This window comes from Mandrillus leucophaeus, unplaced genomic scaffold (assembly GCF_000951045.1).
Source record: "Mandrillus leucophaeus isolate KB7577 unplaced genomic scaffold, Mleu.le_1.0 Scaffold1, whole genome shotgun sequence".
In the NCBI taxonomy this organism is placed as follows: Eukaryota; Metazoa; Chordata; class Mammalia; order Primates; family Cercopithecidae; genus Mandrillus; species Mandrillus leucophaeus.
In genome coordinates, this window is record NW_012098097.1 from 9,715,075 (window position 1) to 9,727,966 (window position 12,892).

At 44.3% G+C, this 12,892-nt stretch overlaps 1 pseudogene; it reads right to left on the minus strand.

Moving 5' to 3' along the window:
- Window positions 1–8,200, minus strand: part of LOC105529101 — a 17,755-nt pseudogene extending 9,555 nt beyond the window's left edge.
- Window positions 8,201–12,892: the final 4,692 nt, after the last annotated feature.

Here is a 12,892-nt window from a genome sequence, read left to right on the forward strand (position 1 = left end):
CTTGGTCTCCCAAAGTGCTGGGATTATAGGCGTGAGCCACCGTGCCTGACCTGCAGGTTGGATTTTCTAAATGGCAGCTGGAAATCCTTCAGTTGGTAAGCCCAGTGTACAACACACAATCACCATCACTTTGATGGCAGGCAGCGCCTCTGCTACTACTCCCAACTGTGCCACACGCTACCAGAACCAGATGTCCTGCTGATAGCCACTTTTCATGCACGACTGCCCTCTCCCCTAGACTACAGGCTGCTCAGGGACAGGGTTGTATCATACCTCTTACTCTCTCGTGGCTGGCAGAGTACATGTGCATGGGAGGCTCACAAGTATTTGCACACCACCTTTGGTCAATATTCTGGCCCAACAGATCAGCTCCCAAACCCCACCAATGGCAGTCTGTCAGTCTGATGTGACAGTTCTGATGGATGTCCATAGCACTGGATATGGCATTGCATACAGTGATGTGCTCAGGGCCACAGGCCTGTGCCCTTGCCAGGATCTTGGAGTGGGAGGAGTGAGATCAATCAGGAGGCAGAGGATGGGGAGGCACCCACCCTTCCATGCTTGTGGTCAGCTCGAGACACTTCCTTCATTCCTGGCTCGAACACTGGACCTACAGTCTCAGAGGTGGCTTTTGTGAAACTGGATCTTTTTTAGAAGGGGTGAAAAGTGGGAGGAGTTGAAAAGGAACCACGCGGGGGATTATTTGGGGGGATGTGTGTGTTTGTGTGTGTGTAAATCCACCAAATGGACCGGGACTTTCAGGATCCTCAGAGAGTTATATAAAAAACAAGGCAATAAAAAACGGAGGGGGGTGTGGATTGACTGCCAATAACTTTAAAACACAAAACAACCTTAGCACCCTTATAAAACCCACACAACTGCATGGCTCTCTGTTGATTTAAAACTGAGGACTAAATTCCAGGAATCTAGGTAGAACTACAGTTTAAGAGACATTCATTCATTCACTCAGTCATTCATTCATTCATTCATGAGAGTAGACTTGCTCTGTTGCCCAGGCTCCTGCCTGCAGTGGCATGATCTCAGCTCACTGCAACCTCCACCTCCCGAGTTCAAGCGATTCTCCTGCCTCAGCCTCCCAAGTAGTTGGGATTACAGGTGTGAGCCACCACACCCTGCTAATTTTTTGTATTTTTAGTAGAGATAGGGTTTAACCATGTTGGCCAGGCTGGTCTCGAACTCCTGACCTCACATGATCCGCCCACTTCGGCCTCCCAAAGTGCTGGGATTACAGGCGTGAGCCACCGCGCCTAGCCCATTAATATTTTTTATATTCATTACATTCTGAAATGATATCCTGGATATATACTGGGTTAAATAAAACATTAAAATTAATTTCTGGCTGAGTGAGGTGGTTTATGTCTGTAATTCCAGTACTTTGGGAGGCCAAGTGGGAGGACTGCCTGAGGCCAGGAGTTCAAGACCAGCCTCGGCAACATAGTAAGACCCCATCTCTACAAAAAAAAAAAAAAAAATGGCAGCAGGATCCCTTAAGCCAGGAGTTTGAGATTACAATGAGCTATGATCGAGCCACTGCACTCCAGCCCGGGCAACAGAGCAAGACCCCTTCTACCGCCACCTCCAAAATTAATTTCACCTGTTTCTTTCAATGTTTTTAAAATGTGGCCACTTCTCAAGGTCCTTTTCACAGGAAAAAAAAAAAAAAGTAAAAGAAAAAAATAAAAAAAGTAAAAGAAAAAAATGTGGTCACTAAAAAATTTTAAAGGACCTACTTGGCTCATATTGTATTTTTTAAAATAATAGTTCAGCTTAGTTAAGCTTAATTGTATCAAAGTAACGCAGGCCTAAGTTAAAAAAAAAAACACAGTACTAAAAGGCTTAACAGAAAAAGGCAGTCCCCATCTTACTCTCTCAACTGTGCTCTTTTGAGGCAAATACTTTCTAATTTCTTGGCTGTTTGAATATTTACCTCTATACATATAAACAACACGCTTGCACCTCTAATTCCTAACTTATTATAGACATTATCTACTGATGTCCTGTTTTGGTACCTGATGACCTCTTTGTTTTGTTTGTTTTTTAGACAGAGTCTCGCTCTGTGGCCCAGGCTGGAGTGCACTGGCGTGATCTCGGCTCACTGCAAGCTCTGCCTCCCAGGTTCACGCCATTCTCCTGCCTCAACCTCCTGAGTAGCTGGGACTACAGGCACCCGCCACCACGCCTGGCTAATTTTTTATCTTTTTTGAGACGGAGTCTCGCTCTGTCGCCCAGACTGGAGTGCAGTGGCCGATCTCGGCTCACTGCAAGTTTCGCCTCCCGGGTTTACGCCATTCTCCTGCCTCAGCCTCCCGAGTAGTTGGGACTACAGACGCCCGCCACCTCGCCAGACTAGTTCTTTTTTTTTTTTTGTATTTTTTTAGTAGAGATGGGGTTTCACCGTGTTAGCCAGATGGTCTCGATCTCCTGACCTTGTGATCTGCCCATCTAGGCCTCCCAAAGTGCTGGGATTACAGGCTTGAGCCACTGCGCCCGGCAAATTTTTTTTTGTATTTTTAGTAGAGACAAGGTTTCACCATGTTAGCCAGGATGGTCTCGATCTCCTGATCTCATGATCTGCCCGCCTCGGCCTCCCAAAGTGCTGGGATTACAGGCGTGAGTCACCACGCCCAGCCTGATGACCTAACTCTTACCCTCCCCTCTGACGCCTTTTTCCTGTACTCCATCCTTCCAAAAGTTCCACTGCATTAATTGTCCTCACACAACTATGTACATATTGATACTTTTGTCAAATACCTATCCATAACTTTTCTAAACATCTTCAAATTACCTACAAATTACCGATCAGGTGTCTTTGGGCTTTGTCTCTTTTTCTTGTTGATCTCTCTCCCTCCTGCAGAATTCCACCCTGTCTCTCTAACTCAGACTTTCCTCTGCTGCTCACCTGTTTTGGATCCCGTTTCCTGGATCCTGGGAAAATTCCCTGGTTTTGGTGAAGAACCACTCCTTCTATCCCTTCCCCACAAGAAGTTCATGGGAGGCACTTATTTTCCAGCCCTTACATGCCTAAAAGGAACTTTTTTTTTTTTTGAGACAGGGTCTTACTCTGTCACCCAGGCTGGGGTGCAGTGGTGTGATCATGGCTTACTGCAGCCTTAACCTCCTGGACTCAAGTGATCCTCTTACCTCAGCCTCCTGAGGAGCTGGGACTACAGACGCACATCACCACGTTCGGCTAATTTTTGTATTTTTTTGTAGAGACAGGGTTTTGCCATGTTTCCCAGGCTGGTCTCGAACGGGGCTCAAGCAATCCTCCTGTCCTGGCTTCCCAAAGTGCTGGGATTACAGGCGTGAACCACCATGCCCAGCCAAAAGAACTTTTTCCTATTCTACTTGACGCGGTTGGGCTGGATATGGAATTCTCTCAGAATGTTGTAGGATTTGCTCTGCTGTCTTCCAGTCTGAGAACCTGTCTCAACTGGCACATATAATCTGTTTATGTTCATTGTGATCCATGTGGATTTATTCCTATTACTTTTAGGGCTTTCTGACTACCATAATTTTTCTTTGCTCTCTTTCTTCTAGACAAATGACCTAGTTCTAAAATTCTATATTTTTCCCCTCTGTGAGTTTGAAAGTTTTAAACCCTATTTCTATTCTTTTAGTGGTTACCCTCAAAATTGGAACATGTCTACTTGACTCAGAAAGTTTGAAGTCAATCAATATCCCTCCTACACTTCCCAAACGGTTCAAAGAACTTAAGAGTGTGTTCATTCAAATCACCACCTCATTGATTTCAATTTTTTGGTTTTTAATCCTCTCCAAATTAGTGACGATCACTTTCATAAGCAAATGCTTATTCAGATTTACCTGCACTTCCCAACGCCTCTGGATACCATTACTGTCCGCATCCCTCCTTTCTTACTTCCTTCTTCCTGAAGTACAGCGAAGGTCTCTTAGTAAATACAGTTTTTTTTTTTCCTCCTGTGAAAAAGTCCTTATTTGTCTCACTATTGAATGATAATTTAAGCTGGTTGCTGAAAACTAAGCCACCAACTGATTTTCTTTAGCACACTGAAGATTTTCTTTCCTTATGGCCTCTACTGCTGCTACTTAGCATTTGCTGAGTTCCACTGTTGAACCTGCGGGGTAACCGGCCTTTCTTCTCAAGCTGCCTTTAGCATGCTGTGTTTCCCGCTGGGCCCTCTCACGCCACCCTCCATGTTTGTAACATCTCTTCCTCACAAACATCTTTTATCTCTGTGCAGAATTCTAACTAACTTCTCCAGATCTATTTTCCAGTTCCCATAATTCTCTCTTGAAAATTTATGCTATCTCGTGTTTAACATTTCCATTAGGTTTTTAACTCAATGTTTTCATTCTAGAGGCTTTATTTGATTCTTTAAAAAATAATGCCTTTTAAAATGTATTCTGTCTTATTCTTTCCCTTGACATCTATTCCTTCTTTTAGCCCTTCAATCACTTTAGACATTCTATTATAATCTCTTCTATTATTTGAATTCCCACGTTGAAGAATCTTGTGTTTGTTGTGATCGCTGATTCATGTTCTAATTTCTACATGCTTGGTAATTTCCTAGAACAAGCTCATCATCTGTGGGCATCCTAGGATTCCAAGAGGCCTGTACTGTACAAGGGTCACTCTAGAAAAGTTCTGCCTTTGCTCTGCAAGCAAGGAGCTTCAGGGGTATTGCTGGGCTGCTGGCTGTTCTGGTGCCAGCTCGGGCATTCCTGCAACATGTGGGTGTTATAAACACAGACTCCTTTGAACTTGGATGTTTTCCACTGCTCACAGAAGACTTCCTCCAACACCATCCGGAGTGTGGGGCAATGATCAGCTTCCTTAACATTTCTCTGATCCCATGGAGGAAATTTTCTTGCATCCCTTTTACCTGGGAATGGCTTTGAGGAGATTTCTGTTTCAATTCCATGCTTTACATGTTCATGCAAATCCAAACCTCTATTACGGTTAGGATCGATTTTGGGGTCCAGTGAACCCACCCTGCCCCTCCCCAGAGCTGCCTACTCTGCTCTGGCTTTATACTCCTGCTTTGCTTTTGGTTCTGTTTTTCTTTCTTATTCTCTTGTTATAGCTTATATAGCATTTTAAGTGATTGTAATGGGAGCAATTCTACTTCAGCTCGATCTACCATGTCACTGAAACAGGAAGTCCACTCCATTGTCTTCTGGCTTCCAATGAGGTTGAAAATTCCGATCCATCTTCACTCCCAGTCTTTTGTACATGACCTGCTTTTGCTCTTCGGAAGCTTTATGCCCAGTGCTCTGGAATCACAGAGTGTGCCACAGGACATTTTCCATTTGCCATTTTTGAAACTTATGACCGTCCATTCTGAAACAATTCTTGTTTCTCTGATACATTATGGTCTTTACTTTTCCCTTTCTCTCTTTATAGACTAGATGTCAGACGCTTTTAATCTGTTTCCTGGGAGCCTTCGTCAACTTCAAAGAAAAAAGTAATGGTTTTAATTTCCAAGACCTCTTTCCTGTTCTGATTTTTATAGTAACTTTTTATTTCATGGATAAAATATTGGCTCTTCTTTCTGAGTATATTCGCCATGTGCTTTAAGGCTTTCTCCTGCCTGAATCAGCTCTGATTCCTCAGAGATAATTTTTCTCTTTGCTTTCTCTGGCCTCTACCTGTCATGTTGGAAGCTTTCTGAATATATCCAGTGGTTCTTGGCATCCATTCCTACTTAAAAGTGAGGCAATAAGAGATCTCTGTGGTGATGGAAGAGTTGTGGATCCTGATTGCTGCTTCACGTGGTTACATGCATCCACACATGTGATAAAGGGTGTGGAACTGTATGCACGTATTGTGTACCCATGTCAATTTCCTGGTTTTGATATTGTCTATGATTATATAAGACATGACCATCAAGGGAAACTGCACGAAGGGTAGAGGGGATCCCTCTACTATTTTTTTTTGAGATGGAGTCTTGCTCTGTCACCCAGGCTGGAGTGCAGTGTCATGATCTTGGCTCACTGCAACTTCTGCCTTCTGGGTTCAAGCAATTATCCTGCCTCAGCCTCCCGCGTAGCTGGGATTACAGGCACATGCCACCATGCCTGGCTAATTTTTGTATTTTTAGTAGAGACGGGGTTTAACCATGTTGGCCAGGCTGGTCTCGAACTCCTGACCTCGTGATCTGCCCGCCTTGGCCTTCCAAAGTGCTGGGATTACAGGCATGAGCCACTGTGTTCAGCTAGCCCTCTACTATGTTTGCAACTTCCTATGAACCTAGAATTATTTCAAAATAAAAAGTTAGGCTGGGCATGGTGGCTCATGCCTGTAATCCCAGCACTTTGTGAGGCTGAGGAGGGCAGATCACTTGAGCTCAGGAGTTTGAAACCTGCCTAGGCAACATGGCAAAACCTCATCTCGACAAAAAATACACTAATTAGCTGGGAGTGGTGGCACATGGTTGTAATCCCAGCTACTTGGGAGGCTGAGGTGGGAGGAGTGCTTCAGCCTGGGAGGCAGAGGTTGCAGTGAGCCAAGATTATGCCACTGCATTCCAGCCTGGGTGACAGAGTGAGACTCTGTCTCAAAAAAATAAACATAAAAAATAAAAAGTTTAAGAAGTTGAGGCAATAAGATGATGATGGAAACCTTGCGAACATGAGCAAGGCTCTGGACAGGTGAGGACCACATTAGATGGAGTAGAAAGCTGGCCACTGCTACGAAGCCACTACATGCTGGTAATGCTGGCAATGGCAGGTCTTGTTTCTGACATGCTCATTTTTTCCAGACTGGAATCCAATGCCATGCCTCATGCATGGCCTCAGCACTCCAGGAGCAGGCAGGAGCATGGCTGGGATTTGCTCTTTTAGTGTGCAGACGTTCATGAATCCCTCTTTCAGTCCAGCAATACCCTGCCCCTTGCCCTGCCCAAGGCACCTCAATCTGGCGCATAAGCGTCTACTCTCTCATTCGCCAGCAAAGGAGATTGAGTATTTTCTCGTTTGCAGAATTAAAAGAGATGACTGGGGAAGTTTAATTCCTCCCTATAGAGACTGTCAACGAATCATAATCCCTGATTTTTGGCCGAAACCCTATTCCCACGTTGAGTGTCACCAGGTGCCTCTAATTCCTGAAGCTCTCTAAAGCGCTTTTCCTTGGTGTTTTTCCGCAGGTACCAACATTTCACCTTCTGCTCTGCTTAGTCTTCTGTTCATCTTCCACCTTCTAGAAATTGAAGATCTTTTGTTTGTTATTGTTTTCCCTCCCATTCTGTGTCCTTATGGGTTTATACATTTAAAAACAATTATTTTGCTCTTATTTTACCAGAGTTTCTAGGGAAAGTAGATTTAAATGAATATATTCAACCTACTGTGTTTACCTAAAGAATGCTAACCGGAGATTTTTTTTTTTTTTTCCCAATTTGAGATCAGGTATTATTTATTAACTGACCAGATTGGAAAAATAATCATGGTAGACACCGCAGTTCATTCTTCTAAGAAGCCTGTGGATCTGGTCCTCCCTGTTGGCAGCAGCTCCACCTTCTATAAAATGGGTGGTCTTTTTCTTCATTCCACCTTGTGGAGAGGATAACTTGAAGGGCCATAGAAAGTTGTCTGCTTCTTTGAAACGTTTTCCAACAGTATAGAGCTCATGAATCAGATCCTCCATGCAGATGATGCCATATTTACCACGAGACTGAGCAATCAAAATGTTATCTGTCAAAGCAATTCACTTCTTATTAATTTTGCCATAGCCATACTTGTAGATTGGTTCATTTACTGATTTCAGATTTGGGTTCCTCCTTGTAATACATGGTTCTACAATCCTCAGCACGTTAACTGAAGGCTTGCTGAGCTTCACAAAGGTTCCATTAAAGATCTGACAAAGGCAAAGAAGCTGCAACACCTTTTGGCCCTTTGGGCTCACACCACTGATACCTCTGACCCTGATGACAAATGCCAATTCGCGTTCTGCAGGCACAAAGAAGCTGCTAGCTTTTCTTGTCATCCTAGCCTTTCAAATTTCGGTTCTGTACATCTGCCTAGATTCCTTGTGATAGCGCTTCGCTTTTTCATGCAGAAGTTTCCTCCTTGCCTTTTGAAGCATCTTTTGGGCAAACTTCTTTCTCAGGCGCTTGATCTTTAGCTCTGTGAAATTCCTTCACTTTTTCTTAAGGGTTTCTGGCACAGCAGGAACCTTCTTCTTCTCTTCAACACCCTCCATGGTTCCAGGCAGAAAAGAGGCAACCAGAGGTTTTTAATCTTTATTTCGCAAAGTACTTATATACAACTAGATCTGAAGATGAAGGAAAAGTAGTAAGTCAACAAAAGCTGGGCACGGTGGCTCACGCCAATAATCCCAGCACTTAGGGAGGCTGAGGCGGGTGGATCACTTGTGGTCAGGAGTTCAAGACCAGCCTGGCCAACATGGTGAAATCCCGCCTCTACTAAAAATACAAAAAAAAAAATTAGCTGGGCATGGTGGCGCGTGCCTGTAATCCCAGCTACTAAGGAGGCTGAGGCAGGAGAATTGTTTGAATCCGGGAGGCGGAGGTTGCAGTGAGCTGAGATTCACCCACTGCACTCCAGCCTGGGCGACAGGGCACTCTGTCTCAAAAAAAAAAAAGAAAAAAAAAGTCAACAAAAAACAGGAAATCACAAATTCAAAAATTAGCTATCCCTAGTTCAGACATTCACCTACTCACCAATTCATTTTGATGGACTCTCCTCGTGTTGCTATTCTGAGATGTGAAATGGTGGGTAGGGAAAAGAAAGAATAACTGTTAGGGCCAGACACTGTGGCTGACACCTGTAATCTCAGGAGTTGGGAAGCCTAGGTGGGAGGACTGCTTGAAACCAGGAGTTTGAGAACAGCCTGGGCAACAAGGCCAAGACTCCATCTCTATGAAAAAGTAAAATTAAGAAGAAAAAATTTTTAAAAAGAATAGCTCCATTAGAAACTCCCCCAGGCACCTGAAAGGGCCACACATCCGCTCCTACAAATGGCTTTTTGTTTCAGATGTTAAAAAAATTTTAAGTCCCACGGACTACTGTGATCCAACCATGACAGTCAGAACTGATTCAGGCTGAGGGTGGAAGACACTCACCGTCAGTGTCATGCAGCAGGCATGGATAAATCAACACTTTACACACCCACAAAACTAGATCAGATTCTTAAAAGGCTAAACTAAAAACAATCACTGAGAAAGTCACCAAACATAAATAGCAGCACATGTGCCCCTCAGCAGACAGCCACACAGCACGGAGAATCTGTGAGGCGGCAGCAGCCAAGAGGCTTTGGAAACTCAGGGCCCCCTATCGCCAGGCACACACACCAGACACTCTCACACACATTTCGGCACAACCATGTCTTAGACCCGTCAAACTGCTACAGAAAGGACTCAGTTATCAAAGTATGTTCCTGTCAATCAATGAATATTTCATCATCCCACTGCATAAGAAGTACTATAATTGTACTATGAGAGAGCCTCAAAAGAGAAAGATTGTATGGTCTCCACCTTAGAAAGACTTATACCCAGCATGCCACAGTACATGTCACTGGTAAATATTTGAAAGCTTGCCCACTGTCTGAGAAAACCTATTTAGCAACCCCTTTCTCATCCTAGGATGCTTGCGGAGCCCCAGATTTAAAACAATTACAACTCTGTTCCTGGAAAGACTTAGGACTTAAAGCCCTTTCAGTTTCTAAGGGTCTTAAGCATACTTAAATACGAAAGGTGGTTAAATCCCAACATAAGGCAAGATGGCTAGCACAGATCCCAATGACACTGACAGGCACCTGCCACAAGAGGTGGCCCACCTGCCAGACTCCATGGGAGAGAGGGAAGATCCAAATGCAGGGTGTAATAAGCAGATCAACAGAAAACTCAGTTCAAAAATAAGCACAGGACTTATTTGAATAAACATTTATCCAAAGATACACACATGGCCAATAAGCACATGAAAAAGATGTTCAGCATCACTCATCACTAGGAATGCACGCCAAATCACAATGCAATACCCATGCATGCCCATTGGATGGCTACAAACAAAGTGACAATCACAAGCGTTGGTGAGGATGTGAAGAAACTGGAACCCACCAACATTGCTGGTGGGTATGTAAAACGGCGCAGTCACTTTAGAAAGCCGTTTGGCAGTTGCTCAAAATGCTAAACATGGATTTACCTACCATACGACTCAACAAGTTCTCTCCTGGGTATAACACCCAAGAGAATTGAAAATATATGTTCACACAAAAACGTGGACTTGAATGCTCATAGCAGCATTATTCGGAATAGCCAAAAAGTGAAAATGACACAACAACAAATGTCCACCAACTGATGAATGGATATACAAAATGTGACCCATCCATATGAGAGAATATTATTCAACAATAAAAGCAAATGAAGTACTGATACATGCTACAACACGGATGAACCTTGACAACATCATGTTAAATAAAAGAAATCAGTCACGAAGGCCACATCTAGTATGCTTCCATTTATATGAAATGTCCAAAACAGCCAAACCCACAGAGACAGAACATGGCTTCCAGGAGTTGGGGGGTGCAGGGGAATATGGTGTGACTACTAATGGGTATGAGGTTTCTTTTTAGGGTGATGAAAATGCTCTAAAATTAGATAGCGGTGATGACTGCACAACTGTTTGAGTATACTAAAAACCACTCGAACTGCACATTTTAAAAAGGCGAATTGTATGGTATGTGAATTGTCTCAATAAATCTTTTTTTTTCCCCAAGAGATGGGGTCTCGATCGTTTGAACCCAGGAGGCCGAGTATCGCACCACTGCATTCCAGCCTGTAATCCCAGCACTTTGGCAGGCCAAGGTAGGAGGATCGCTTGAGGACAGGAGTTTGAGATCAGCCTGGGCAACATAGTGAGATGGTGACTCTACAAAAAACTTAAAAAGAAATGAAAATTAGCCAGGCGTGGCGGTGAGCACCTACAGGCCCAGCTACAGTGTTTCCTGTAAATCCTCTGTGTTATCAATTCTATTTTTCAAGTCAAATACCAGAACTTGTCTCAAACTATACTCATCAGAAAACAAAAACCAGCCCTCCTAACATCTTCTACTCTTAGAAATTAGATGAGTGTCCTCCTATGGACTTTTCTTTCCTAAGAAAGAAGTCTGTTTTCTTTGTCTGTGGCTTCCATCAATCTTAACCACTTAGCCTCTCTGGGCACGACAATAAAATAAGGGGCTCCAGGCTGGGCACGGTGGCTTATGCCTGTAATCCCAGCACTTTGGGAGGCTGAGGCAGGCAGATCACAAGGTCAGGAGATTGAGACCATCCTAGCTAACACTGTGAAACTCTGTCTCCACTAAAAACACGAAAAATTAGCTAGGCGTGGTGGCGGGCGCCTGTAGTCCCAGCTACTCAGGAGGCTGAGGCAGGAGAATGCCGTGAACCCGGGAGGCGGAGCTTGCAGTGAGCCGAGATTGCACCACTGTACTCCAGCCCGGGCAACAGAGCGAGACTCCGTCTCAAAAAAAAAAAAAAAAAGGGGGGGGCTCCAGCAAAATCACGCCAAGGATCCCCTCCAGTCCTACCACTACCACTATAGACCTAAACATACATGGAAACCCAGCACACAAGTCCTATCTCAGAGGCTCAGATGAGGAGCCCACCTGCAATGAGCACACTGTGGCTGAAAACTCCTTCCTATTCTGATATTCCCAGCACAGAAGAGGAAAGTGTTAGGGGCAAGTGTCTATGGGAGAAACGGAGAGGAAGGAAACCCCAACGTGTAGGAAACACAGTCCTACCCTGGAAATCATAGGGCACATTTATCTTCCTGGAAACTGTAAAGGACACACCAATAGTCCTGCCATGAACTGTGTTACCTGAGACATGTCTCACAGGAATCACATAAACAGGGATCTGAAGCATGAATTAGGGTGACTCCTTGTCCTGGGGAAAGGCAACAGAACCCACCTTGTATGGCCATGGTTTGCTTTTGGGTTGTGGAGGGTCCTTTTAGAGTCTTGCCTTGGCTTCTGCAAGGAGCTCAGGGCGGTCCCACACTACTAACACAAACTAAGCAATTCTGACAGGGCACAGGTCAGGAGTGAAGTCGAAAGGCACCTGGGATGTTCTGGAAATGCTTTTTCACTTAAGCTTTAAAAAACAAAAAACTTTGTCTCTGCCTTCACAGAGGTCTTTTGAGTCAAATACCTCTGTTATACTCCTTCTACCCCCATCGGTGGTACCTCTGGCTACTGAGAAAACCCTGCCCCAATAGAGGGGCTTGGGCGCGCCCACCCAGAGATCATGGATTCCTACCCTATCTCCCAAACAGCAGAGCTGGGCTCTCCCTGCAGTGGCACACTAGGCTGGATTTAGCCCAACAGCCTGGCACAAAGGACAACACTGAGGAGAGGAAAGGGGAGGTGACGTGCCTGGCGAGGCACTGAGGAATGAGATGCACCAAGCCAGCTGTGAGCCACCACGAAGCAAACAGGAAGGTCAGGATCCAGATCCAGGTTTGTGTGAATCCAAAGCTCTGACCTGCCAAATACAGAGCAGCTGTACAGAAAGTTACTATTCATGTAAAAAGCTAAAATACAAAAAAGATATACTCACACACATAGAATTTGTTCACAGTGGCTATCCCTGGGGAGTGGAAATGGTAGGTGGGAGACAAACATTTCACTATATATTTGTTTAAACCTTTTGAATGTTGTGATATTTACATATACTATCTGTTCAAGTATATAGATAGATACACACACACAAAGATTAAGATTTAGTTTTAAAGTTGGCCTTATCTGGGCGTGGTGGCTCAAGCCTGTAATTCCAGCACTTTGGGAGGCCGAGACGGGCAGATCACGAGGTCAGGAGATCGAGACCATCCTGGCTAACACGGTGAAACCCCGTCTCTACTAAAAAATACA